This window comes from Rhinatrema bivittatum, chromosome 1 (genome assembly GCF_901001135.1).
Source record: "Rhinatrema bivittatum chromosome 1, aRhiBiv1.1, whole genome shotgun sequence".
Classification (NCBI taxonomy): domain Eukaryota; kingdom Metazoa; phylum Chordata; class Amphibia; order Gymnophiona; family Rhinatrematidae; genus Rhinatrema; species Rhinatrema bivittatum.
In genome coordinates, this window is record NC_042615.1 from 282,343,048 (window position 1) to 282,367,989 (window position 24,942).

The window sequence follows — 24,942 nt, forward strand, 5'->3', positions numbered from 1 at the left end:
TCTTCACAAATATAGCATCACCCTCAATGCATCCAAGAAGATTTTCAGGGTCAAAGTAATATTTTTGCATAACTTCATCAATTTCTCGGGCAATGTCCCCATCAAGGTTACTGAATGAGGCCCTGCCTGGACACACTAGATCCCATTTACTCCACAGTGCCCTTAATTTATAATTGGCCCCACAGGACAAATTTTACAAAGTCCAGAGCATATGCAAAAGGGCTTCATTCTACTCTCTGAAGAGAATATTCCACCACCAATGCCCAGACAGAGGGATCATCAGGCCTTAGACCAAGTCACAGAGTTGGTGAAAACTTTTTTTTACCTCTCTGTGACTAACGACAAGGAGGGAACTCTTTAACCTCTCCTTTACAGAATGTCAGATTTACTCCCTCAAGGAGGAGTCCCAGTTACCCCTATCCCAACATGTACTCCATCAGAATCCCCATGAGGTTCAAACCCTTTGCATTCGCTTGCAGCAGAATCCAGCTAGTCTGAGGATACTCGCCAGAAATACACAAATCTGAGGTGAACAAGGAAGCCTCCTTATTTATCCACTTCATCTTTGAGGTTCTGGATCATTGTCCCATCTCCTCTAAGATCTGACAAAAGTTCAATGAGAATCCCTCCCCCCTCCATCTACCTGGTGGTATCTCCACCTGAGGACCTCTTACTCCAGATTTCTTGATAGATATATTAGGAAAGGCACTCTGTGTGAACATTCATAAAGACAAAGATTCTTGTACAGAAGTCTTCAGCCATCTCCAGATTCTAGATACCCCAGCAGAGCAAGCAGCATTTCAATCCATGCTATCCTGCAAGAATTACAAACAAGAATGTGGGAGATTGCTATGCCATGGTAGCCAGAAAATTGGATCTAAAGTGTAGAGTCCAGAAGACCCCGGGCTTTGGAGTGGTGCAGCTGCCTGATCAGTTATAGTCAGGGGCATACTGTCCATAGTGTACAATGGTGCACAGGTACCACCAACTAAGAAAAGTAGTGTGCTGTGTACCACCAACCTCTGCAGGGCCTTGAACTCTCCCTGCCCCCATCTTCAGGAAGAGCCGTGGAGATGGAATGTTTAGAGGCGTAGAAGCAGGAAAAGTAAAAAAGTCATGGGATAGGTGGCGATGTCCTTTCATGGAATGCAAACTGTAAAAGACAGGAAACGGAGAGTAGCATTAAATTGACAATTTTCTCAGTGGAAGGGAGTGGGCAGTGGAGTGCCTCAGGGATCTGTATTGGGACCCTTACTTTTCAATATATTTATAAATGATCTGGAAAGAAATACGACAAGTGAGAATCAAATTTGCAGATGATACAAAAAATTGTTCAGAGTAGTTAAATCACAAGCAGATTGTGATAAATTGCAGGAAGACCTTGTGAGACTGGAAAATTGGGCATCAAAATAGCAGATGAAATTTAATGTGGATAAGTGCAAGGTGATGCATATAGGGAAAAATAATCCATGCTATAGTTACACAATGTTAGGTTCCATATTAGGTGCTACAACCCAAGAAAGAGATCTAGGCGTCATAGTGGATAACACATTGAAATTGTCGGTTCAGTGTGCTGCGGCAGTTAAAAAAGCAAACAAAATGTTGGGAATTATTAGAAAGGGAATGGTGAATAAAACGGAAAATGTCATAATGCCTCTGTATTGCTCCATGATGAGATCGCAGCTTGAATAATGTGTACAATTCTGGTCGCCGCATCTCAAAAAAGATATAATTGCGATGGAGAAGGTACAGAGAAGGGCTACCAAAATGATAAGGGGAATGGAACAGCTCCCCTATGAGGAAAGACTAACGAGGTTAGGACTTTTCAGCTTGGAGAAGAGACGGCTGAGGGGGGATATGATAGAGATGTTTAAAATTATGAGAGGTCTAGAACGGGTAAATGTGAACCGGTTATTTACTCTTTCGGATAGTAGAAAGACTAGGGGGCACTCCATGAAGTTAGCATGGGGCACATTTAAAACTAATCGGAGATAGTTCTTTTTTACTTAACGCACAATTAAACTCTGGAATTTATTGCCAGAGGATGTGGTTAGTGCAGTTAGTATAGCTGTGTTTAAAAAAGGATTGGATAAATTATTGGAGGAGAAGTCAGTACTGATCCAGTATGGCATGTTCTTATGTTCTGAGGCACCTGTGAGCCAGACTGGAGCATCAGGCTATTACTTTTCAAACATACACGGTTGATATCCAGCTTTTTGTCCCTGTGATTTCCAAGCTTAACTGAAGCAAATATGGAAGATTCTATTGATTGCAAAATATATGGATGAGCAATAGCCACTTGTTAAACGTGGCCAAAACGGAAGCTATCAGTAGATAAATTATCTACGAAAGCAAAGTCACCTCCCTTATGGTATCTGGTGCATCTATCCCATTTAAGGAAGTGGTTAGGGTCCTTTTTGACTCCAGGCTATCCTTCAGACCTCAGTTTCAGCAAATTTTGTGGTCTGACTACTTTAAGTAGCACCTGCTTCGTCACCTGAGATATATTCTTGATCCAGGAGACTTTCAAAACAGTAATATGTGTGTATGTACTTACATCTGTCGACTATTGCAACTCGCTGCATGTGCGATTGTCAGCTTTTAGGATTAAGGCTGTTCATATCCTTCAGAACTCTGTGGCCCGACTGGTATTGGGGTTGGCCGCCGTTAGCATAATTCCCAGATACTGGAAAATGTACATTAGCTCGCTGCTTTGCAGTCAGCCAAATTTAAACTTCTAGTCTTAATTTTTAAAGTTTTGAAATGCGATGCCCTGCGGTACATAAGGGAGTTAAATTAATATGCCCCTAGTAGGGATCTTAGATTCTCACAGCAAATGCTACTAACAAGCCCGTCCATAAAAACAGCTCATCTGTCTACCACTAAAAATGATGCTTTTGTCTTGGCTGGGCCTGCAGTCTGGAATTCACTTCCAGACTCACTAAAGATAGATAGATATTACAATTTTTAGAAAACAGCTCACCACTTTCTTGAGGCTTTTGGTTGTAACTGCTTATAACCAGCGCTGTGCTGTAATTTTGGCAATTGAAACATCTTGTTTAGTTTATATTTAAAATGTTTTTTGTTTTGTTTTTTTTACTATGCTGTATTTTGTTTTAGAATTTATAAATTGTATATGCACGTACAGATCTGTAATTCATCTAGCACTGTGTGGGCCGATATAGGCGGACGATAAATATTTTAAATATATAATAAATAACTTATTTTGCGACCAAGCTGTATAGAAGGGGGAGGGGTAGGACAGAGCTCAAGTTTTGATGGGTCCATGGCCCCTGTGCCCACCCCGTTCCGACGCCTATGCTTAGAAGTTCCTTTTAATCAGGCCCGTGGCACCCTACTACAATTGGGACAATTTCTTGCTCTCTGATGGCATCTTGAGGTACTTAGAAGATTTTCTCTCTCTCCATAAGTTCCACAGAATAATCATTTGGTTTTGTCGTGTCTATTAGCAGTGCTGTCCCTGCACTTTTCTCCTTTATCACAATGTCTTGTTTTCTGGCATTCAGCTTTTTAACAATGGGAATGGCACAATGATCACAGCGTCTTCATGCTCAACAATCCTTTCAGATCGTGATCCCAGGGCTTTTCTGGTACAGCGATATTGTAGCGTTTATTTACACAGTTTCTAGTGGATGCGCCATCTTCTTATGTCTTTCTGTATACAGATTTTTATAAGAACATAAGAACATAAGAAAATGCCATACTGGGTCAGACCAAGGGTCCATCAAGCCCAGCATCCTGTTTCCAACAGTGGCCAATCCAGGCCATAAGAACCTGGCAAGTACTCAAAAACTAAGTCTATTCCATGTAACCATTGCTAATGGCAGTGGCTATTCTTTAAGTGAACTTAATAGCAGGTAATGGACTTCTCCTCCAAGAACTTATCCAATCCTTTTTTAAACACAGCTATACTTACTGCACGAACCACATTCTCTGGCAACAAATTCCAGAGTTTAATTGTGCATTGAGTAAAAAAGAACTTTCTCCGATTAGTTTTAAATGTGCCCCATGCTAACTTCATGGAGTGTCCCCTAGTCTTTCTACTATCCGAAAGAGTAAATAACCGATTCACATCTACCCGTTCTAGACCTCTCATGATTTTAAACACCTCTATCATATCCCCCCTCAGTCGTCTCTTCTCCAAGCTGAAAAGTCCTAACCTCTTTAGTCTTTCCTCATAGGGGAGTTGTTCCATTCCCCTTATCATTTTGGTAGCCCTTCTCTGTACCTTCTCCATCGCAATTATATCTTTTTTGAGATGCGGCGACCAGAATTGTACACAGTATTCAAGGTGCGGTCTCACCATGGAGCGATACAGAGGCATTATGACATTTTCCGTTTTATTCATCATTCCTTTTCTAATAATTCCCAACATTCTGTTTGCTTTTTTGACTGCCGCAGCACACTGAACCGACGATTTCAATGTGTTATCCACTATGACACCTAGATCTCTTTCTTGGGTTGTAGCACCTAATATGGAACCCAACATCGTGTAATTATAGCATGGGTTATTTTTCCCTATATGCATCACCTTGCACTTATCCACATTAAATTTCATCTGCCATTTGGATGCCCAATTTTCCAGTCTCACAAGGTCTTCCTGCAATTTATCACAATCTGCTTGTGATTTAACTACTCTGAACAATTTTGTGTCATCTGCAAATTTGATTATCTCACTCGTCGTATTTCCTTCCAGATCATTTATAAATATATTGAACAGTAAGGGTCCCAATACAGATCCCTGAGGCACTCCACTGTCCACTCCCTTCCACTGAGAAAATTGCCCATTTAATCCTACTCTCTGTTTCCTGTCTTTTAGCCAGTTTGCAATCCACGAAAGGACATCGCCACCTATCCCATGACTTTTTACTTTTCCTAGAAGCCTCTCATGAGGAACTTTGTCAAACGCCTTCTGAAAATCCAAGTATACTATATCTACCGGTTCACCTTTATCCACATGTTTATTAACTCCTTCAAAAAAGTGAAGCAGATTTGTGAGGCAAGACTTGCCCTGGGTAAAGCCATGCTGACTTTGTTCCATTAAACCATGTCTTTCTATATGTTCTGTGATTTTGATGTTTAGAACACTTTCCACTATTTTTCCTGGCACTGAAGTCAGCACATCACACCCAGCAATGAGATGTGTAACCACTTTCACCAGTTCTTGTACACTGAATCTGCATTTATCATCTGTCTTTCTGGTCTTTTCTATGCAGGATGTTACCTGTAGTCCACTGGCCTTTGCTGTGGTCATCAAATCTCTCATCTTTAGGATTAAGTTTACCTTTCTCAGCCATTCCTGTCTGGCCTGGTGGGGTTTCAGGTTTAATTTTTGGAGGAATATTCCTATTTCTAATTTGTGGTCACTTACCCTGTATTTAGCGAGGGTCTGCTTCAGTCCGCATGTCTGACCGAAGTGAGATATTTTGCTAGTGTGTCACTTCTGCGTAGGGACCTTTAGTAATTAAAGATCGTGCACTGGTGTACTAGGGCACACTGCCGTATTGGCAGTCTTTCCTTTTCACAGGCAAGACGCTTTCCATGAGAGTTCTGGGAGATACTGTAACAGCACTAGGATAGGTTTGTTCATAGGTTCTGAGGGCTCATTTGCAGGGTTTGGTGTTACTTTACAATGTGCCTGGAAGTGGAGGGAGCTTACATTGCTGTTACTGAGGTAAAACCAGAGTCTTAAATACTAAGAACTTTAAATGAATATACAAATATGATATCCAGTTATAGAATTTTACAAGATCATTGTCAGAGGGAGGGATGCGGATTTCGATTGTGATTGGTTCAGTTGTTTAGTTATAAATATCTTGGGGTGAAGGGGGGTCTATGCGTCTAAACCCCATAGTTATTAAGTCAACTCTTGTAAATACTTAGCAATGCCTCTTTAGTGCCCTTACTTACCCCGTATGCATCACATCTGCCACAGCAATAAACCCTCTCCACACAAATCTCTTTTTGCAATGCACCTAACGCCTTGATGAAGTGAGATGCAAAGTGTACACCACCACAGGTGAGCAACAGAGATAAGTGTGCAACAGACTTTTACCCGACTTTATTTATTTATTTAATAACTTTTTTATACCGGCATTCGTAGGACACATCATGTCGGTTTACAAAAAACTGAGAAGGAAAGGAAATTACAATGAACAGGGGAGGGGGTAACTGGGTGAGTACACAAGTGAAAGAGAGGATATTTAACAAGCAGCGATACAACTATTTGCATTCGGTTAGGGTTATATATGCAAATGAACTAATATACAATGTTACATGGCATGTGCACTTGACATATTTAGCATGTGGAACTTGATTGCAGTAGCGCGGGGCTTGTGCACTTGATACACAGTGACGGTTACAGAGGGGGGGGGGGGTGGGGGGGGGGGGGAAGGTTGCAGGGGAGGGGGGTGTGGGGGGGGGGGAAGTTCTGGGGTGGTTGAAAAGTATCAGGTAAGGGTATAGGCTAGGTTGGGATTAAGGTGAAAAATGGGTAAACATCGGCTAGGATTGGGTGGAATTAGGGTATGCTTGTTTAAAGAGCCATGTCTTGATTCCTTTTTTGAAATGGCTCAGGGATGGTTCTAAGCGGAGTGTGACGGGTAGGGAATTCCAGAGGGTAGGGCCCGCAATGGAGAAGGCTCTATCCCTAGTGGCGGTGAGGTGTCCAATTTTAAGTGAGGGAGTTTGGAGAGTGCCAGCAAGGGAGTTTCTGGTGGGGCGGTTAGATTGACGGAATTGTGGCATGTCTTCAAGCCAGGGTGAATTGTTGTTGTGTAGTGTGTTGTGGAGGATGGTAAGTGTTTTATATTGGGAACGGAAGGTGATGGGGAGCCAATGGAGGTCTTGGAGTATGGGAGTGATGTGGTCAGTTTTTCTGGTGTTTGTTAAGATTCTTGCCATGGCATTTTGGAGAATTTGGAGTGGTTTAATGGTAGACTTCTGGTAAATAACAGCAAAAAACCCAAACAACAAAAAACTGTAATATGTTGCACAAAGTAGGCGGTGATTTTCACTCATATTAAATCGCAGCATAGGGCAGAAATTTCATGAAGGACTATGGGTCCGATTTATTAAATTCCCCCCACCCCACAGAGTCAGAATGGGAGAAAAACCTTAAAAATTGGGCCCTATGTCAGATTATGTTTTAATTAATATGGCACTACTGCAGTTATCTCCATTTGTGATCGGTCTTTTGGATCCTGTGGAACCAAAAAGATACTCATCTTTAAAGAGGAGCAACCTTTCCATGGGATTACAATCTAGAGACTGCTATTCTTGTTGTTTCACTCTGCACAATCACACCACATAAAGAAATGGCTGCCATTTATACAGATTTCCACTGTTCTGTTGGGAAAAGCAGCATATCTGAAACAGTCTTTCACGCTGCAGCCACAACAATAATGCTCAGTAAGAGAACAGCTCTTTCCTACTTTTCAAAATGACATCATGAAAAAGAAAAACACTCACGTATTGATAGGAAAAACATATCCTGAGGTTGATTCTCCTGTGGAGGCAGGTAATTCTCTCTCTAGAGATTTTGGTTCCACAGATGAAGGTAAACAACAGACAAAAACAACAGCTTACAACATTTTATCAAAAAGAGAAAACACGCAAAAGCACCAGCATGCTTAGGCGATTTAAAAGTCTACCTAGTCACCTTAAATTCTAATACGTCATCCTGATGCCCTAGAACCATAATTCCTTGCTGTCCTTTGTGCCAGCCGTGAGAGTCAGGAAGATGCTCACCGCTCGGGGTTAAAGCTCCAGAGTAACACTGCAAGAACTGGAATAAACCCTCCCTCCCTCACCTTATGCCATTTCTAAGAGATGGAGCATCCCCTCCCCAGGCCTGCAACATAAACCTCCTCCTCCTACACAAATGATAACAGCATTCCACAGCTCTTTAATACAGATTCATTTAGAAAACTATGCCACAGAGGGGCATGAAAGAACACAGGTGTTTAAGTGGCATTCGATACAGTAAATCATGACATCCTATTAAATAGATTAGAAGAAATAGGATTATGCAACACAACAATCAAATAGTTTAAATCATACCTAAATAACAGATATTTCCAAGTACAAATCAAAAACGTAATGTCAGAAAGAATAAACCTTCAAACAGGAGTTCCGCAAGGATCAGCCCTATCGGCCACACTATTCAACATACACATGCTGCCGTCATGCCACCTGCTAGCTGGTTTGGGCATCTCACACTACATATACGCTGATGATATTCAATTAATACTTCCAATTAATGACTCAATTGAGAAAACATTAACCTTAGCCAACATGTATCTAGATATAATAAAACAGCTCCTAAACCAAATGGAATTAGTTATTAATATAGAGAAAACAGAATTCCTACATCTAGAACAAAAAAACAACACAATCATTCAAAACTCAATCACAATCAATAGCAACCAAAAAATACAACTAGCCGAGAAAGTATGAAACCTTGGAGTGATTATCGATACAGAACTAAGTATGAAACAACATAAATCGCTAAAAGTAAGGGAAGGTTACACCAAACTTATGACTCTCAGAAGACTTAAACCACTACTAACGACAAAAGACTTCCGATCAGTACCACAAGCATTAATTTTTTCGAGCACTGACTACTGTAATGCCCTTCTACTAGGATTACCCTATACCACGATAAGACCACTACAAGTATTACAAAACACAGCTGCAAGAATTCTAACTGGTAAAAGTAAAAGAGACCATATCACCGAAACCCTAATTGAACTACACTGGCTACCCAATGAACAAAGAATTCAATACAAGACTCTATGTACCATACATAAATTAATACACGACGAAAAGGCAGAATGGCTGAACACAGCCCTTCACGTACACGTTCCTAATAGAAATTCGAGATCAGCAAACAAAGCCCTACTAACTATTCCCTCAGTAAAAACAGCAAGACTAACCCAAGTAATGGAAAGGGCACTGTCCTTAGCAGGACCTATAATATGGAACACCATGCCTTTAGAAATCAGAATGCAAAGAGACATCAAAACATTCAGAAAAAGTTTAAAAACATGGCTATTTAAGCAAGCATACCGCAAAGAGAATGGAGAGTAGAATCCAGGGAAATGTAGGATGCGGTCAGAAGAACTCCCACACACACACATCAGCTTACTCGAATTGTGTGTGTGTATTTTATTTTATTTTTATTAGATTGCAACAAAGGACGAGATTTAAGTATTAATTTATCTTATAGCTGATATAATTAAAAGTAGACATGACTTATCACAACTACTAAGTAATATTTAATATGAAACTATGTTACAGTATTTGATGGCACCTGTTTAGTTAATATAATTTAACACATTTAAGCAACATGAAATTATGTGCCTTATTGTGAACCGTTGTGACGGCAGCTAGCTTAACGACGGTAAAGAAAAGATTTTAAATAAATATACTCTACTTTCAGCACTGCTGTAGGCTGGGGATCTCTTATCGCTAACCCCTGCCTAGGGCTGTGTTTGGCAGGCTCCAGCTAGAAACTCATGACCCAGTTTCTACATTTTTCTTCTGCAATTTCTTTTTTCTTGATGTTCGCAAGATTTCTACTGCTGGAAGAAGTCAGGCATCTACTCAGTGTAAGATAATTTTTTACTATCTGGCAGATTTCCTAAAGCTACAAAAACAGAATTTCCCCTTTTCCACAGTATCCTCCTTATCCCCTAATTCACAAACCTAACTGGATAACTGTCTCAGCTCATACTACTAATCTGAAAATGGTAGCAGGCAAGAGGGGGAAAAAAATCTCTAAGAGACCACCACCACCACAAGCCCTGTTGGGACATGGAATCTCTGCCCCACTAGTCCCCTTCCCTTAACATCTCCTGGTTACAAATGGTGAACCTTAGGCTCCAGCAGCTCTCCCAACGAGCTATTTTTGGAAGACCTGGCTCCAGCTGCTTAAGCAGCAGTGCTCTGTACCAGTGCTACTCAACCTTATCTCCCACTGAGCCACTTTAGATCACATTAGGGCCGATACAGTAAAGTGCGCGCCAGCGCACTTTGGCAGGCATTAATTTCAGCCAGCACCGGGGAAGTGTACAGAAAAGCAGAAAAAACTGCTTTTCTGTACACCCTCCAACTTAATATCATGGCGATATTAGGTCAGAGACCCCAAAAGTAAAAAAAAAAAATTAAGAAAATGTTTAAATCTGCCTGCGGGTTGGAAGACGGACGCTCAATTTTGCCAGCATCCATTTTCTGAACCCGTGGCTGTCAGCGGGCTCGAGAACCGAAGCCAGAAAAATTGAGCGTCGGCTGTCAAACCCACTGACAGCCGCCACTTCTGTCAAAAAGGAGGCGCTAGGGACGCGCTAGTGTCCCTAGCGCCTTTTACCAAGGGCCCTCATTTACATTTTTTTTTTTTTACTGAATCGCGTGCCCAGGAGAGTGGCCTGGGCACGCATCGGGAGAGTGGGCGCTTGCCGGCTCTGCCGCGGGTTTTTCTGTATCGACCTGATTCAGAGGAACCATATTCAGTCATCGATTTCTTTTGATCTTAAATTTTTCCTCCATTCATTTCTGTGGCACTATTTTTTTTTTGTCTGGTAGCTTCCTCCTGATTCTTTGCAGGTCCAGGTCAGTTGGAACCAGGGTTGGAATCTGGTGCCATGCGAGTCTTCACTCACAACTACCTATATTTTTTTCCCCTTCTTTTATATCTCTGGGCACCCCTTTCCCCAACATACTTAATCTGGTTATTGCTGCAATGATCCTGGGCCATGGACTACATACCAAGGTTCCTTCAGGAACCTTGCAATCATGGGCCCTCAACTGGGCTATCAGGGGTCACCTTAAGCAAGGCCATGACCCCCTCCCCACGAGGGGCTGTAAATGTTGCCTCAAATGCATCCCAAGGAACAGAGGACCCAACTTGAGGGTCAAACCAGGTGTAATGTCCCGGTATGACATATGCCAGAAATCCTGATCAAGATGTGTTTGTGTTTCCTACTAGTTCCAGTTCTGCTTATATAACATCCCTTGTTTTGGGGATAGCACCAACAGCCTGCCAGAGGCTCAGGCTCCACACACACTCACACACACAGGCAGACTAAAGAAGCATGAAAACAAACTACACCAACTGTAAACTGCATGCATCAATAAAACATACCAAGTACAGCCCTGTGAACGTTGCTCCCCAGTTCCGAAACACACTGGGACACTACACCAATAGTGCACAGTGTTTTCATATGTATATATGTATATTTCTATTTTGCACAGTGGTTCTCAACAGGTGTGTCGGAACACACTAGTGTGTCGCGAAGTCCCGGGAGGTGTGTCACAGAGCCAGCAGAAGACTGATCTTTCCCCATTAGTCTGGGCAGGAGTTGGCTTACTTTTCTTTTATTGGGTGTGACTGGAAGCTGCTCTTGTTTTCTTATGCTCTTCCTGGCCAGTGACAGGTTGTTCCCTCCTCCTTCACCCAGATCAGAGCGCAATATCACCAACTCCTGTTCATAAGGGCCTGGCAGGACACCAACTTCTGTCTGGCCTGGCAGTGAGGCTGCAATGCTCTCTTCACCCCATGGAGCCTGCATGTGAAAGCAGGAGCATGAGGGAGAAATGTGCATGCTTTATAGATCCGCTTCCTCATCTTCCTCTCCTCATGCTTCTTACCTTCATCTGCTGTTGATAAAAAGGGGGGGGGGGGGAGGGGGAAGACTCTGGATTGGACTGAAGTCTTTTCTGCTGGCTGGGAGCCAGGAAGAGGGGGAAATGTACTGGGAAGGAAGGCGTGGGAAGATAGGAGTTTGAGTCTGTTGGGCAGGAAGGCATGAAGAGATAGGGAGTCAGGAGTCTGCTGGATAGGAAGGGGTGGGGGAAAGGAGGTTTGGGTTGCTGGGTAGGGAGAGGTTGAGGAGGGAGGGTTTGGGGGCTGCTGGGCAGGGAAGAGAGATGGAAGTGGAGAGATGGAATTGTGGGGCTGCTGGGTAGGAAGGAATAAAAGGTGGTCAGAAGTATTCTGAGTTGGGAAGGGGAGAGGGAAGAGCAGAAAGGGAGCACAGGGAAGAGGATGTGGGGTGAGGAGTGTCAGGAATGTTGGACAGGGATATGAGCATGTGAAGGGATGATTAAGTAGTTGGGAGACGTGAGGGGTAATGGGGCATTGAGGGAAGTATCTGGGTATAAGGGCCATACTATGTCAGTTTTGAGAATATGCATTTCTTCTCTCTTTGAACTTTGTTCAGTGTAGGAAGAAATATATTTTTGTTTCTAGTCTCCAGTTTTGCACTGCATGCAGAAAGTTTCTAGTAAAGGTTTTGTTTGCACATTTGTAATTTGTGGTCTTTTATTCTATATTTAGTGAAGGCAGATCTGTCTGTGTTCTGTGTATATGTGACTGAAATGAGGAACTTTACTAGAGGTTTGTATCAGCCTTATTTGTTGTCTTTTCTCAATATTATATTGCACTTGTGATGAATTCCTGCCTTTTCATGGGTAGCGCTATTGTTGTTTCATTTCTTGGCGTTAGTGCTGCTGGGGTATGGCAGGTTTGATGGACATGTACAGAGTGGGCTTTCTTTGTATTATTTTACAACGCTCCTGGTAGTAGAGGGAGTTTGTGATGCATGTATTAAGATGACAGCAGAATTAGAATATCTTTTTTTTTATGATGAGTTAAACAGGGAATTGTCTTAGTTCTGCTCTGCTCCCTTTCGGGCCGATACAGTAAAAATCACAGGAGAGCGCCCAGGACACTCTCCTGTGCAGGCGATTCAGTAAAGTAATTTATTTAAATTAGGGTCCGTGGCAAAAAGAGGCGCTAGGGACACTAGCGCATCCCTAGCGCCTCTTTTTGGACAGGAGCGGCGGCTGTCAGCGGGTTTGACAGCAGACGCTCAATTTTGCTGGCGTCGGTTCTCGAGACCACTGACAGCCACGGGTTCGGAAACCAGACGCCGGCAAAATTGAGCATCCGGTTTTCAACCCACAAGCCACGGGCCCATTTAAAAAATTTTTTTTAACTTTTGGGGCCTCCGACTTAATATCGCCATGATATTAAGTCGGAGGGTGCACAGAAAAGCAGTTTTTACTTCTTTTCTGTGCACTTCCCCGGCGCCGGCAGAAATTAACGCCTACCTTTGGGTAGGCGCTAATTTCTTAAAGTAAAATGTGCGGCTTGGCTGCACATTTTACTTACTGTCAGGCCGATTGGACGTGCGTTTTCGATGCGCTAGCTTTACCCCTTATTCAGTAAGCACGCCAAAAATGCGCGTCCAACCCCCCCCCCCCCCCCGAACCTAATAGCGCCCACAACATGCAAATGCATGTTGATGGCCCTATTAGGTATTCCCGCGCGATAAAGTAAGTAAAATGTGCAGCCAAGCCGCACATTTTACTTTAAGAAATTAGCGCCTACCCAAAGGTCGGCGTTAATTTCTGCCGGCGCTGGGGAAGTGCACAGAAAAGCAGTAAAAACTGCTTTTCTGTGCACCCTCCGACTTAATATCATGGCGATATTAAGTCGGAGGCCCCAAAAGTTAAAAAAAGTAAAAACAAAAAAAAAATGTAAAATGGGCCCGCGGGTTGAAAACCGGATGCTCAATTTTGCCGGCATCCGGTTTCTGAACCTGTGGCTGTCAGCGGGCTCGAGAACCGACACCGGCAAAATTGAGCGCCGGCTGCCAAACCCGCTGACAGCCGCCGCTCCTGTCCAAAAAGAGGCGCTAGGGATGCGCTAGTGTCCCTAGCGCCTCTTTTTGCCGCGGACCCTAATTTAAATAAATTATTTTACTGTATTGCGTGCACAGGAGAGTGTCCTGGGCGCTTGCCCGCTCTCCCGCGATTTTTACCTGTATCGGCCCATGTATCGCGCGGGAATACCTAATAGGGCCATCAACATGCATTTGCATGTTGCGGGAGCTATTACGTTCGGAGGGGTTGGACGCACGTTTTCGACGCGCTATTACCCCTTACTGAATAAGGGGTAAAGCTAGCGCGTCGAAAACGCACGTCCAATTGTGGGTTAACAGTGTGCTGTGCCGGAGCACACTGTACTGTATCGGCCTGTTTGTTAGTAGCCTATGGATGCAGAGCATATGTTTATATTTAGTCTCATGATGGCCATGTGTTCAGTGTGTCCCTCATGTAAGCCTCATCTCTCAGATGTGTCCAATAGAAAAAAGGTTGAGAACCACTGCCCTACACTACTTCCAGCCTGTACCCACACCAGCCTCTCCTCTCAGCACCCAGCCTTGGTGACTACAGCTCTCCAGCCACACTGGCAGCTTCTCAGCCATGGAAGAAGTTATTAGGCACCAAATGTTAGGCACTTCAGAGTGACCAGCACCCAGGATTTTTCCAGTTCTGCAGGTTCTCAATCTCAGCCAAAAAAAGCTCATGACAAACCTTACTGGTGTTTTTTCACTAAGTCCAACACAAACTGATCCTCCCAAACAGCTTGTCAAAGCTGCCAGAACAACCCTAAAGCTAACAACTTTCAGTGTTCTTACTCTCATGTGATAATCAGGGCTGAGACACAAATGTTTAACTTCCATGGCCATGGGTCGGATCAGTATTAGATCATTTCTTTGCAGTGCAAAAACACAGACCTGCAAACTTCCTTATTATTGACCTTTATATCTCCCTTTCCTCTATAATCCCAAGGCAGCTCACATAATATGGAACACATTATAATACATTTAAACATAGTAAACAAACCACACATATAGACAACTAATATTAAAACATATTAGCCAACCATACAAATAAACATAAAGAATATCAATTAAATCTTAAATCAAAAGTAATCAAGTATCACAAAATAAATGAACACAATACTAATTTAAAGCAGATAAAAAAAAAAAGCTTTAAGGGATTTGCTAAATTTTAAATAATCTGTCATGTTATGAAGTTCTCCAGGAAAAGTATTCTAGGAAAAGTATGGGTGCCATACATGTAAAATCTTCTCTATATGCAGCTTCTAGTTTTACTAGTGGTAGCTAAGGGTTTGAGAAAATTGCTCCAGACATAATCTAAGGGCATAAAGCACTGTATAAAACACCAAACACCTCGATATACAGGGAGGGCCTAAACTGTATAGGGCTTTAAAGGAAATAATGTGAGCTTGTACTGGGAGCCAATGTAGTTTCAGACCTGACTGACACAATTCCATTTACTGGTTCCCAGTAACACTAGCTGCTGAATTTTGATATACTGCATTTTTTAATCTTTTTCATAGATAAACCAATGTATAGCTTTACAGTAGTCTGACAAATGCTGTGGACAAGTGAAACAGCACTTCCATAGACCAAATCAAGATGAAGATTTGCCCTGGGTCATAGCACCTTGATGTAGTGGCCCTGATAAAATTCTGCTTGACAGAGGTCAAGGATTTCATTAGCAGATAAAATGTGTCAACTACTATTCAGCACAAGTTACCCTAAAAAGCAGATATTAGATACCTGAAAACTATCTTCCAGTCACCAATATCCAAATGTGGCTTTTTGTCTTTTAACCAATAGCTTTATCCAGCAAAAAAATATCACCCACAAATTGTTTGCTGAACTTCATCTCTAAATACAGGTTGAGTTACTAAAATGTGTTACTGAACTTTATTACTGATTAAACCTCAACAGAAATAATGGGAGTGACAGTAAATAACTAGCTTTACAATGATGTAGCACAATTTCCTGAATCATCCTGGAAGGGAAATAAAAACTAGGGAGATCAGCCAGCTCTATGCCAAAAGACTGTTGCTAATCCTGGTTTTTATGGCATACAGAGTTGGATTACAACATGCTAAGGCCCTAAACTATATAAAGTTTAAAAGACATCACAGCATCACCAAAAAAAAAAAAAAAGAAAAGAAAAAAAATTGTAGACCTTGAAATGGAGTAATTTGCATTTAAAAGCACCTCATACTCTGAGGCCCTGAACTGTAATTCAGACAGTTTGTGCCCACATCTTACACTAAATGTAGATGTTCCTTAAAGGAACTGGGACTACAACTCCATGCATGCAATGGGCGGGGGGAGGGTATAGTTGATCGTCCTTAAGGAAAATGTGACTACATCTCCCTGCATACATTGAGGGGAGGGGGGGCCTCAAATGAGTTAGCCTGTGCCTTTATCTATGGACTGTTTGATCACACTAACTGGGCATAGAAACACCTGTATCCCGTACAAGGCAGGGCGACTAATATCAATACTCAGCAAGAAGGTATGGGGACAGGGAAAAGTTTCAGACCCTACAGCCGGGGAGGGGAAGAAACTTTAGTTGGCAGACGAGACGAGGAGCAGGGCGACGCTCTGTCTCAGACAAGACCAGAAGGATTTGCTCGCTCGCTCTCTCTCTCTCTCTTAAAAGAGTCAGAGCCACCTCTGTTCCGTCACTGTCCTACCCTGCCCTTCCCCTTCACAGTATGTGTGGCTTTACGGCCATAAAAAGTAAGATAAATATTCCACGGAGCGACGATGGTAGAAAAGCAACATCCACACTTTCATACACAGAGCAGAGAAAAGCGAGCCGGGTGATACTGAAAGCACTGCCGTGCCACACTCACCGCGTGGCTCATCCCCCTCAGCCTCCCGCTCCTCGCGGGTCCGCAGATCACAGAGTTCTCAGCGCGCGAGCTCCAGGCCCGAGGCACCTGAGCTCTACAGGGCGATGCAGCCGCATTTCCTACCCTCCGATTGCCGGACCCGGCCTGTTAAAAGGGGAGGAGAGCTGCGGCGCACCTGAGCGCCAAGTGGCAATGCGTGGCGGGGCTGTAACGCCGCCTCCCCTTTCGCTCCTTGCTACAATCGAGCCAGGGCCCCCTGGCGGGAAAGAGCCGCAAAATCCGCCTCTGGTCGCCGTGGGAAACCGGGGCGGGCATGCGGAGGCAGTACTGCCATGCGTTTAGCTCCCCGCCCCTCCACGAGCACAGAGGAGAGCGGCGTCGCCTCTGGTCAGGTCTGGCTCCCGACGCTGGATGGAGCGCATGACGGATGGGGTAAGAATCTGGGGTTGTGAAACAGGGGATTTGGGTTGGAGATGTGTGAAAGAAGGGCTGCTGGTGTAACAACAACAAAAAAAGTAATGTATCACTAAGATTTAAAACAAATAAATACATGACCTGTACGACTCCCTTGCAATTGGCAGAGTGAGAAGTCGGTGGAATGAAGGCTGTGAGTTTTTGGAGCCTTTTACAAGCCTAGGCAGAGGGAGTAGTTTATTTTGGAAGGGGGCTCCCCCCTCTTTTCCTGCCAGAAACGGCTTGGAGCTGGGTGAAAGTAGAAGCAGCGTCAGCAGACAGGCTTTCAAGGCAGCCCTGGGACTCTACTTCTCTCCCCCAGCTGACAGGGAGGCGGGACTTCAAGCGCTGCTTGCGGCGCTGAGGGCAGAAGCAGGGCTGCCGATGTTTACTTCCGGTCCTGGACTGTAATGCAGCCCAAATTGAAAAGTTAAGTAAAAACAAAAACTAAAGCGCTCAAAAATTGCAAGAACCCCCGATCCATAGTTGGGGAGACCCCCAAGGAAGCACCCACATAATTTTGGAAACTCCGTGTGAGCCTGCCTCTAATTTGCATAAAACATCAAAATTAGGACAGCAGCAAAACTGACTTTGGGGGGTGAGAAATGACTGAAAATAAAGTGTTCTGAGCTCCTTAAAGTTACACTAAATGCATATAAAGATTTCAGAACATATGGACAGAGAATGGATATGCTAATTTCGCTTCTGGGTATTCCAAAAAAATATGTAAGGGACATAAAGAGAGTGTTTAGTACAAGAACGAATTTTACTCAAAAACGGGAATAAAAGGAGACCAAAAGTGAACAAAAACATCGTACTACAGTGAAAGAGGATTTATTTAATAATATCAGTAAGAAAACTATTTTCAAATTTACATTTTTATTAAAATGACTCACTCCATCTTTTGAGGAAAGACCAGTTTGGATTTTCTTTTAAACACCATAGAAGTTAGCAGTGCTAATTCTGCTATATCTTTTTTCAGATGTGGGGATGTGAACTGCACACAACACTCAAGATGAAGTCGCACCATGACGCAGTACAGAGGCGTTAAGATATTCTTTGTTTTCGTCTCCATTCTTTTCCTAATAATCCCTAACATTCTATTTGCTTTCTTGGCTGCTGCTGCACACTCAATGGAAGATTTCAATGCATTATCAAAGATATCACCTAGATCCTTTTCCTGAATGGAGATTCCTAATGTGGAACCTTGCATTATATTAGAGATGTGCAGTTCAGGCTTTTCTTTTTTCGGGGAACCTGAAATTTCGGGTTAGTGCGCACTAACTCTCCGGGAAACCCAAAAAACAAACGTAATTTTTCTGAAATTTTGGAAAAATTTGTTTTTCGGGTTAGTGCGCACTAACTCTTCGTTAGTGCGCACAAACGTTTAAATGTTAGCGCGCACTGAAGGGGAGTTGTGCACACTAACCTGAAAAACAAATTTTTCCAAAATTTCAGAAAAATTACCTTTGTTTTCCAGGTTTCCCGAAACAGGACGAATTAGGCAATTTTGTTGAAAATGCCTAATTCGTCCAAAATGAATGCACATCCCTGCATTATATAGCTATAACTTGGGTGACTTTTCCCTAAGTGCATCACTTTGCACTTATCCACATTAAATTTCATTTGCTATTTGCATGTCCACTCTCAGTTTTGCAAGATCCTGTTGCAATTTTTCACAATCCTCTTGTGATTTAACAACTTTGACTAATTTTGTGTCATTGGCAAATATGATTATCTCACTCGTTCCATTTCCAGGTCATTTATACACAAAGAAGAAGAGAGAGAGTTACTGCTGAGAAGTGAAACTATACAACCCATGAAGAAAAACAATGAACTCAAGCAAGTAGGAGACAATACATGCCACTTATTGAACTAGAGTAAAAAAGTGTGTGCCGCCAGTGAAACAAATTAAAGGACAATACAGGAAAAGGGATAGATTATATAAACAAAAAAAGAAAATACAGAGAGAAAAGTAGCTGTGAAACACTGCAATGAGACAAAGAAAGGAAAATAACATATAGGTACAGTTGAAATAAACCTACCAGAAGGAGTTCTCGTATCATCTCTAGCATCCTGCAGAAAAACAAAGAAAAAGGAAACAAAAAACTCACTTTCTTATTCAAAGATATTCCCTTTTAGTTACATATAAAATAGGAATAGTATGGTACAGAATTAGAAAGGTATATAAGTGGAGTTTATAAGTAGATTGTAAACTCTGTCAAGGCTCCTTAAACAAGAGTATTGGCAACCCCAGTGGGCCATAAGCAAAGCTGCTGTTTAGTTGTCTGTTCACACCTTTATGTCCTACTACTGTCTGAACAGCATGTTGCAAGGAGACAGTAACTTTGGACAAGCAGTTCTGCACAGCTTGTTCACCCAGTAGTCCTTGCTCCACTGGAGAGATCCGGGCTATCTGTTCTGTAGTTGCTGCACAGTATAACTGTCAGCATGGAACTCCCGATGCTGATTCATGCCTGTTTGCCAATGGAGAAAGTAAGTGTGCTTAACTGTAAACAGAGTTCTCCATACACAGAAGGATGAATCAGCCACACTTTTATCCACCCACCTCCCTTGGAGAGTTAATTACTGCACTAAAGCTTAAGCTCTGGAAAAGACTGAAGGACTCCTGAGGCATAGTGCATGTGTGGAAGCTCCCAAGCATGCTCAGCAAAACTCTGAAAGCGGGCTCCATGTTGGCACCATCAGATGACATCACCCATATGTTATGGTTGATTCATACCTGCTTGTCAATGGAGAAAGAAGGAAACAGCACAGAAGAAAAGATAAAACAGAAAGGGAACTAGGAATCCAAATTAGAAGACAGACAAAATAAAAGAAATGATATGGGGGAATGACCCCTTAAATGTGCAGTATTTTGCTGTAAATGTTTGAACTTTTCTGAACCTGGGAGTATGCAAGATGTCAAATTCTTGAAAAGAGTACCATAGTCATAAACGATAGAGAATCACTGCGCTAAGGTTTGCACATGTTATTCATGTAAATCAGAAGGCAAGTGAAAACAGTTGTGTATTCTTCCCAAACTCGCATACACTTCAGCTGCCACCTAGTGACTGGTTCACACAAGGCTCTCCCCACTAGTCCTTCAGGCATTGGGGGTCAAACATGAATAACCCCCAGAATCATGAAATGTTTGTGTAAACACCCCTCCCCCCTACTTCAGGTGTTACAGCCAAAGTGGGAGCCACGGACACACTCAGTCCCAGGGCAAGTCCTCACATAGTCTCACAATTCCCAAAACAACCCCAGGGCGTGGATTCTCTGAATGGGGGCAGAGGCACTTTATAGGGGAAATGTCTTTCTTTCTTTTCTCTCTCAGGTGTGCTTAAAGTCTGGCTTCTCACCAATACCAGTGACTCGTAGGACACTCAAGCGGGGTGTTCCAAAAATAAATTTTACTGTCATTTTATTGATCAAGGTCTTTTCCTATAGACCCAGAATAGAGAAGAGCCTTAATGAATCAAGTTCTAGGTGTGTTGTAACTTGATGGCAGCTGTAGCGTAGAGAGAATAGCTAAAATAGGATGAAAAGATAAACTGAAGGACTCCATGTTCAGATAAGCTTAATGGTGAGTACTGTTCCTATTAGTAAACTGCTACATTAAGGACATTAGTGCAGTGCATGCTATGATTACATTCTTTCAGGGAGATATGATGATGAATTTTCAATGGTTTAGACTCAGAAGCAGCATGAGGAAATAGTTCCTCACTGACAGACAGGCCGATACAGAACGGTGCGCTCGGCCGAACGCACCGTTTAGCCCCGTTTGACCGCACATTTTACACACGCTATTATTGCCCCTTATACTGTAAGGGGTAATAGCACAGCCAACACCCCCCCCCCCCAAACTAATAGCGCTCATCACATGCAAATGCATGAAGGCAGGCGTTAAGCAGGGACAACACCGGGAAAGTGCACAGAAAAGCTGGAAAAAACTGCTTTTCTGTACACCCGCTGACTTAATATCATGGCGATATTAAGTCGGAGTTCCCAAAAATTTAAAAAAAAAAAAAAGCTGTCCGCTGGCCCGCGGGTTGGAAAACGGACGCTCAATTTTGCCAGCATCCATTTTCCGAACCCGTGGCTGTCAGCGGGTTTGACAACCGACACCAGTAAAATTAAGTGTCGGTTGTCAGACTCTCTGACAGCCGCCGCTTCCGCTAATAAGGAGGCGCTAGGGATGCGCTAGTGTCCCTAGCGCCTCCTTATTAGCACGGGCCCTAATTTAAATAAAGAATCGTGCGCCCAGGAGAAGTGCCTGGGCGCGCTTCGGGAAGCCGGGTGCTCGCCTCGCAGCGCCAGCTTGCCCGCAGAGTTTTTTGAATCAGCCTGCGAGTGATGGATACAGTGGAGGTCATGGAGGCAGTAATAACAGAATTCAAGAAACCATGACATTAGAGATGTACTTTGGCCGAACCGAAAGGTTCGACCTTCGTTATCGACCCGCCGCTGGAAAATCCGGTTTCCTGCAGTTCGGGCCTTTTTTTTTTCGGCCGCCCCAGATTTTGGGTTAGCACGCGCTAATGGGGTTAGTGCACGCTAACTCCCGTTAGCACATGCTAACCCTGAAAAACGAAATTTCGTGAAAATTTCATTTGTTTTTCGGGGTGGCCGAAACAGGATGAATTAGACAACTTCGTTGAAATTGTCTAATTCGTCCTAGACGAATGCACATCCCTACATGACATAAGCCCAAAGGATCCCTCACTGCAGAGATGTAAAGGGAAATCCAAAGATCAACTGTGGTCCTCGGTACTGAACCAAGAATGAAAATGGGCTGACTAGCTGGACCTTATGGTCTTTATGTGCTATCACATTCTATGTTTGCACTTAATGATTGCGGTGAAGCAAGAGCTTCACGCATGTTAAAGCAACCTAAAGAGACAGGACAACTAGAAACTCCAGTAGACGGAGGGAGCTCTGATGGCAGGGCCTCAGGGAACACCATTTCAAAGGGGAAAAGAAAACTGAATTAAGAGTTGGCTAGGGGATTGTAAAACCAGATGGAACAGGAATCACAATGCTGCTGGGAAATGTAGTTCAGAAATCTTGGGCAGAGGACCAATTAATGTAAAAGCAGCAGCCACCGGAAAGCAGTGTTAATAACTGAAAGACAGAGCTGAGGCAAATGACAAAGCTGCTAGCTTTAGTCAGTGTGACTAAAAGAGAGAGAGAGGCCTTTCTGCACTTGGAAGGAGAGAGACTGAGATCCTGACTCCAGAGGAAAAGAGCTTATCTGGCCCCAAAAGCAGAAATACTTACAGTGTTGGCTTAAGGTTTAAATCTGCAAAAGATGCTTGTTGAGAAATATGTATATACTGTATGATGTGGGCTACGAACCAGGAGACCATGGTTCGCGTCCCACTGTCGCTCCTTGTGACCTTGGCCAAGTCACTTTACCCTCCATTGTCTCAGGTACAAAATTGGGCCTGGATTCACCATTCTAAGCAATAGAAAATGACCCCCTTAGATTGTAAGCCTTCTGGGGATAGGGAAATACCTACAGTACCTGAATGTAATCCACTTTGAAGTGCTGAAGAAAGTGCAAAAAGCGGAATATAAATCTAAATAAATAAATAAAATAAGTTCGACTTGTAATGTACCATTCTGGGGTGATCTTGGTGTCTCGGGAGGGAAACTGGAAAGTTTGAATGCTGATGGAATAAAGCTGTTTTATTGCAAGTGCCTGTCTCCAAGAGGTGTGCATTTTTAGGTAGTGAAAAGTTTCATTCAACGGTTCCAAATATGCATTTTGACATCAAAAAGAATTAAAAATAAGAAAGAAACACTGTAATCTTAGTGATTTTTGTTTCTTGTAATCTGACCAAACTCCTTGAAATATTATTGGTAGAACTGCCACTTCGAGAAAACAAAATCCCGGTGCCATTTCATGGCTAGATCGCACACGTTTCTGTGTAGTGTCGTGCAGTGGCCCTGAAACAGTCGGGATCCTCTTACTTTTTTACCTTTTGTTACACAGGCACCTTTCCTCTGGTGGTTTCATTACCGTTTTAATGAACAGCACAGTCATGGGATCTGTCTCAGGTGCAGAAAAATGAGGTCATTTCTTTCTTCTGCTACAATAAGAACAGCACTCGAACAAAGGGAGTCAGCAGAGTTCCTGAGGGCGGAGGCTAAAGTTGTGCAGAACAATAGTGAAGGATAGTCATTCATGCTTATTCTGTCAGCCAAGAAAAGTCACTGCAATCTAGGAAGAGGGAAATACCTTTTTACCCCTTCACTTTGTTAAGTGACTGGTTTTATCCTGTTTGATGGCTTTCTATTCAGAAAGTCAGGTAAAATTGCAGTTTGGGCAGTATTACCTACTGTATGTGTCGACTGCAATTCTGTCATCCATTTAAAAATCCCTAGCCCCACATTATTCACATCCGTAAACAACAGTATCACCTTTTCTTTCACCATCATGAACATTAGAGACTTGCACAATAGGAAAAGCAAAATCACTGTCTCAAAATCATGCACTCAAATATAAAGCGAGAGCAGCATTGAATGTTTTGTACTGATGCACCAAATAATCTTAAGCCCTGCATCACAAAAAATATGTATTTTCATTAAAAAAAGAAAGGGGTGTCAGCAAGCCAGTCACCTTGTAATCAAGCTTAACCCTGCCAGTCTTCTCTGTCATTCACACTTTATAGTGACTCCATTTTAATATATATATTTTTAATGCAAAAAAATTCCACCATAGTGACCCTATAAATTGTCCAAACTACAAAAACACAAAATGCAATCCATAATATCCCATTCCCGACATCAGCCGATGTTTTGTCCTGAAACTGCAACTACTTAACAAATATTTTGGTCTGGCATTGAGCATCTAACAGATACGTTTATAGTTCATGTTGATTAGAACCATCCCCTGAAGCAGTCCCAGGAAAAAACATTGGCTGTTGTCAGGAATGGGATATTATGGGCTGTATTTTGTGTTTTTGTAGTTTGGACAATTTATAGGGCCACTACTATGGAATCTTAATATATTAAAACTGAGACATTATAAGGGCAAATGATAGAAAACATCATCAGTTAAGCTTGATTACATGGTGACTGGTTTGCTGACACCCCATTTTTCATGAAAATATATTTTTTATGTTGCAGACATTGATTTATGATTATTTGATACATTAGTAGATAACATTCAGTGCCTTTCTCTTGACACATTACAGGCTCAACAGACTGAGAAGTAAGCTTTTCTTTAAAATGTTAGAGTTTTGAGAGCTTGAAAGTCATTTTTTTGGGGTGCAGGGCTAATTAGGTTTGATATACTTTTTTTTTTAAGCGTATTACCTGAAGTGTTAACTATTGACAACTATGTTATTAGAACACACACTCTAAAGTTTAGAATATTTTCAGGGCCTAAGATAAAAATGTCACAGTGACAAGAGACATTTCTGAGCTGAGGCAAATGATCCACTCTTTTTTTTTTGGGCCTAAATCGTAACCCTCGCTATTTCTATCTCTGCTTTTTCAATTGTAATTTTGGTTAACCTTTTCATTTCTGCACAAGTTGCATGCATTGAGATTATCACAGTTGTGTATTTTATTTAGATTTATATAACATTAGCATTGAACTCAATAATACCTGATAATTTTCTCCTATAGGAAAGAGTGTAGTAGCGAGCTTTCTAACAGAAAAAGAAGTGGTAATGACATAGATGCACACTATCACAGAAAAAGCCAGCCCTGTGGGTATTCACCATATCTTATCTGCCTACAGCAGCTACTTTAGACTTCACTCAACCTATAAACTGGGAATAAAGTTTTCTGAAGAAAACAGAGGATTTGGTAGTTTTGGGTTGGTTTTTTTTTTATCTCTTGGAGAGATCTAAGAGAGGTTTGGCAGGCAAATGCGATATACACAGCATGGAGGATCTTCAGTGGTGTCCAGAGCT

At 42.5% G+C, this 24,942-nt stretch overlaps 1 protein-coding gene and 1 long non-coding RNA gene across 2 annotated transcripts in view; one reads left to right on the forward strand and one right to left on the reverse strand.

The window, feature by feature from the left end:
- DQX1 (DEAQ-box RNA dependent ATPase 1) overlaps positions 1–16,703 on the reverse strand; it is a 201,648-nt gene extending 184,945 nt beyond the window's left edge. The window contains exon 1 of the mRNA XM_029595785.1: positions 16,559–16,703. The gene's annotated coding sequence lies outside the window, so the exon portion shown is untranslated. The remainder of the gene's footprint in view (positions 1–16,558) is intronic.
- Positions 16,704–16,845: 142 nt separating this feature from the next.
- Positions 16,846–18,892, forward strand: LOC115087988. The gene is made up of 3 exons (XR_003855683.1): positions 16,846–16,990; positions 17,994–18,047; positions 18,770–18,892. It is a non-coding gene; the product is annotated as an uncharacterized LOC115087988 (long non-coding RNA).
- Positions 18,893–24,942: the final 6,050 nt, after the last annotated feature.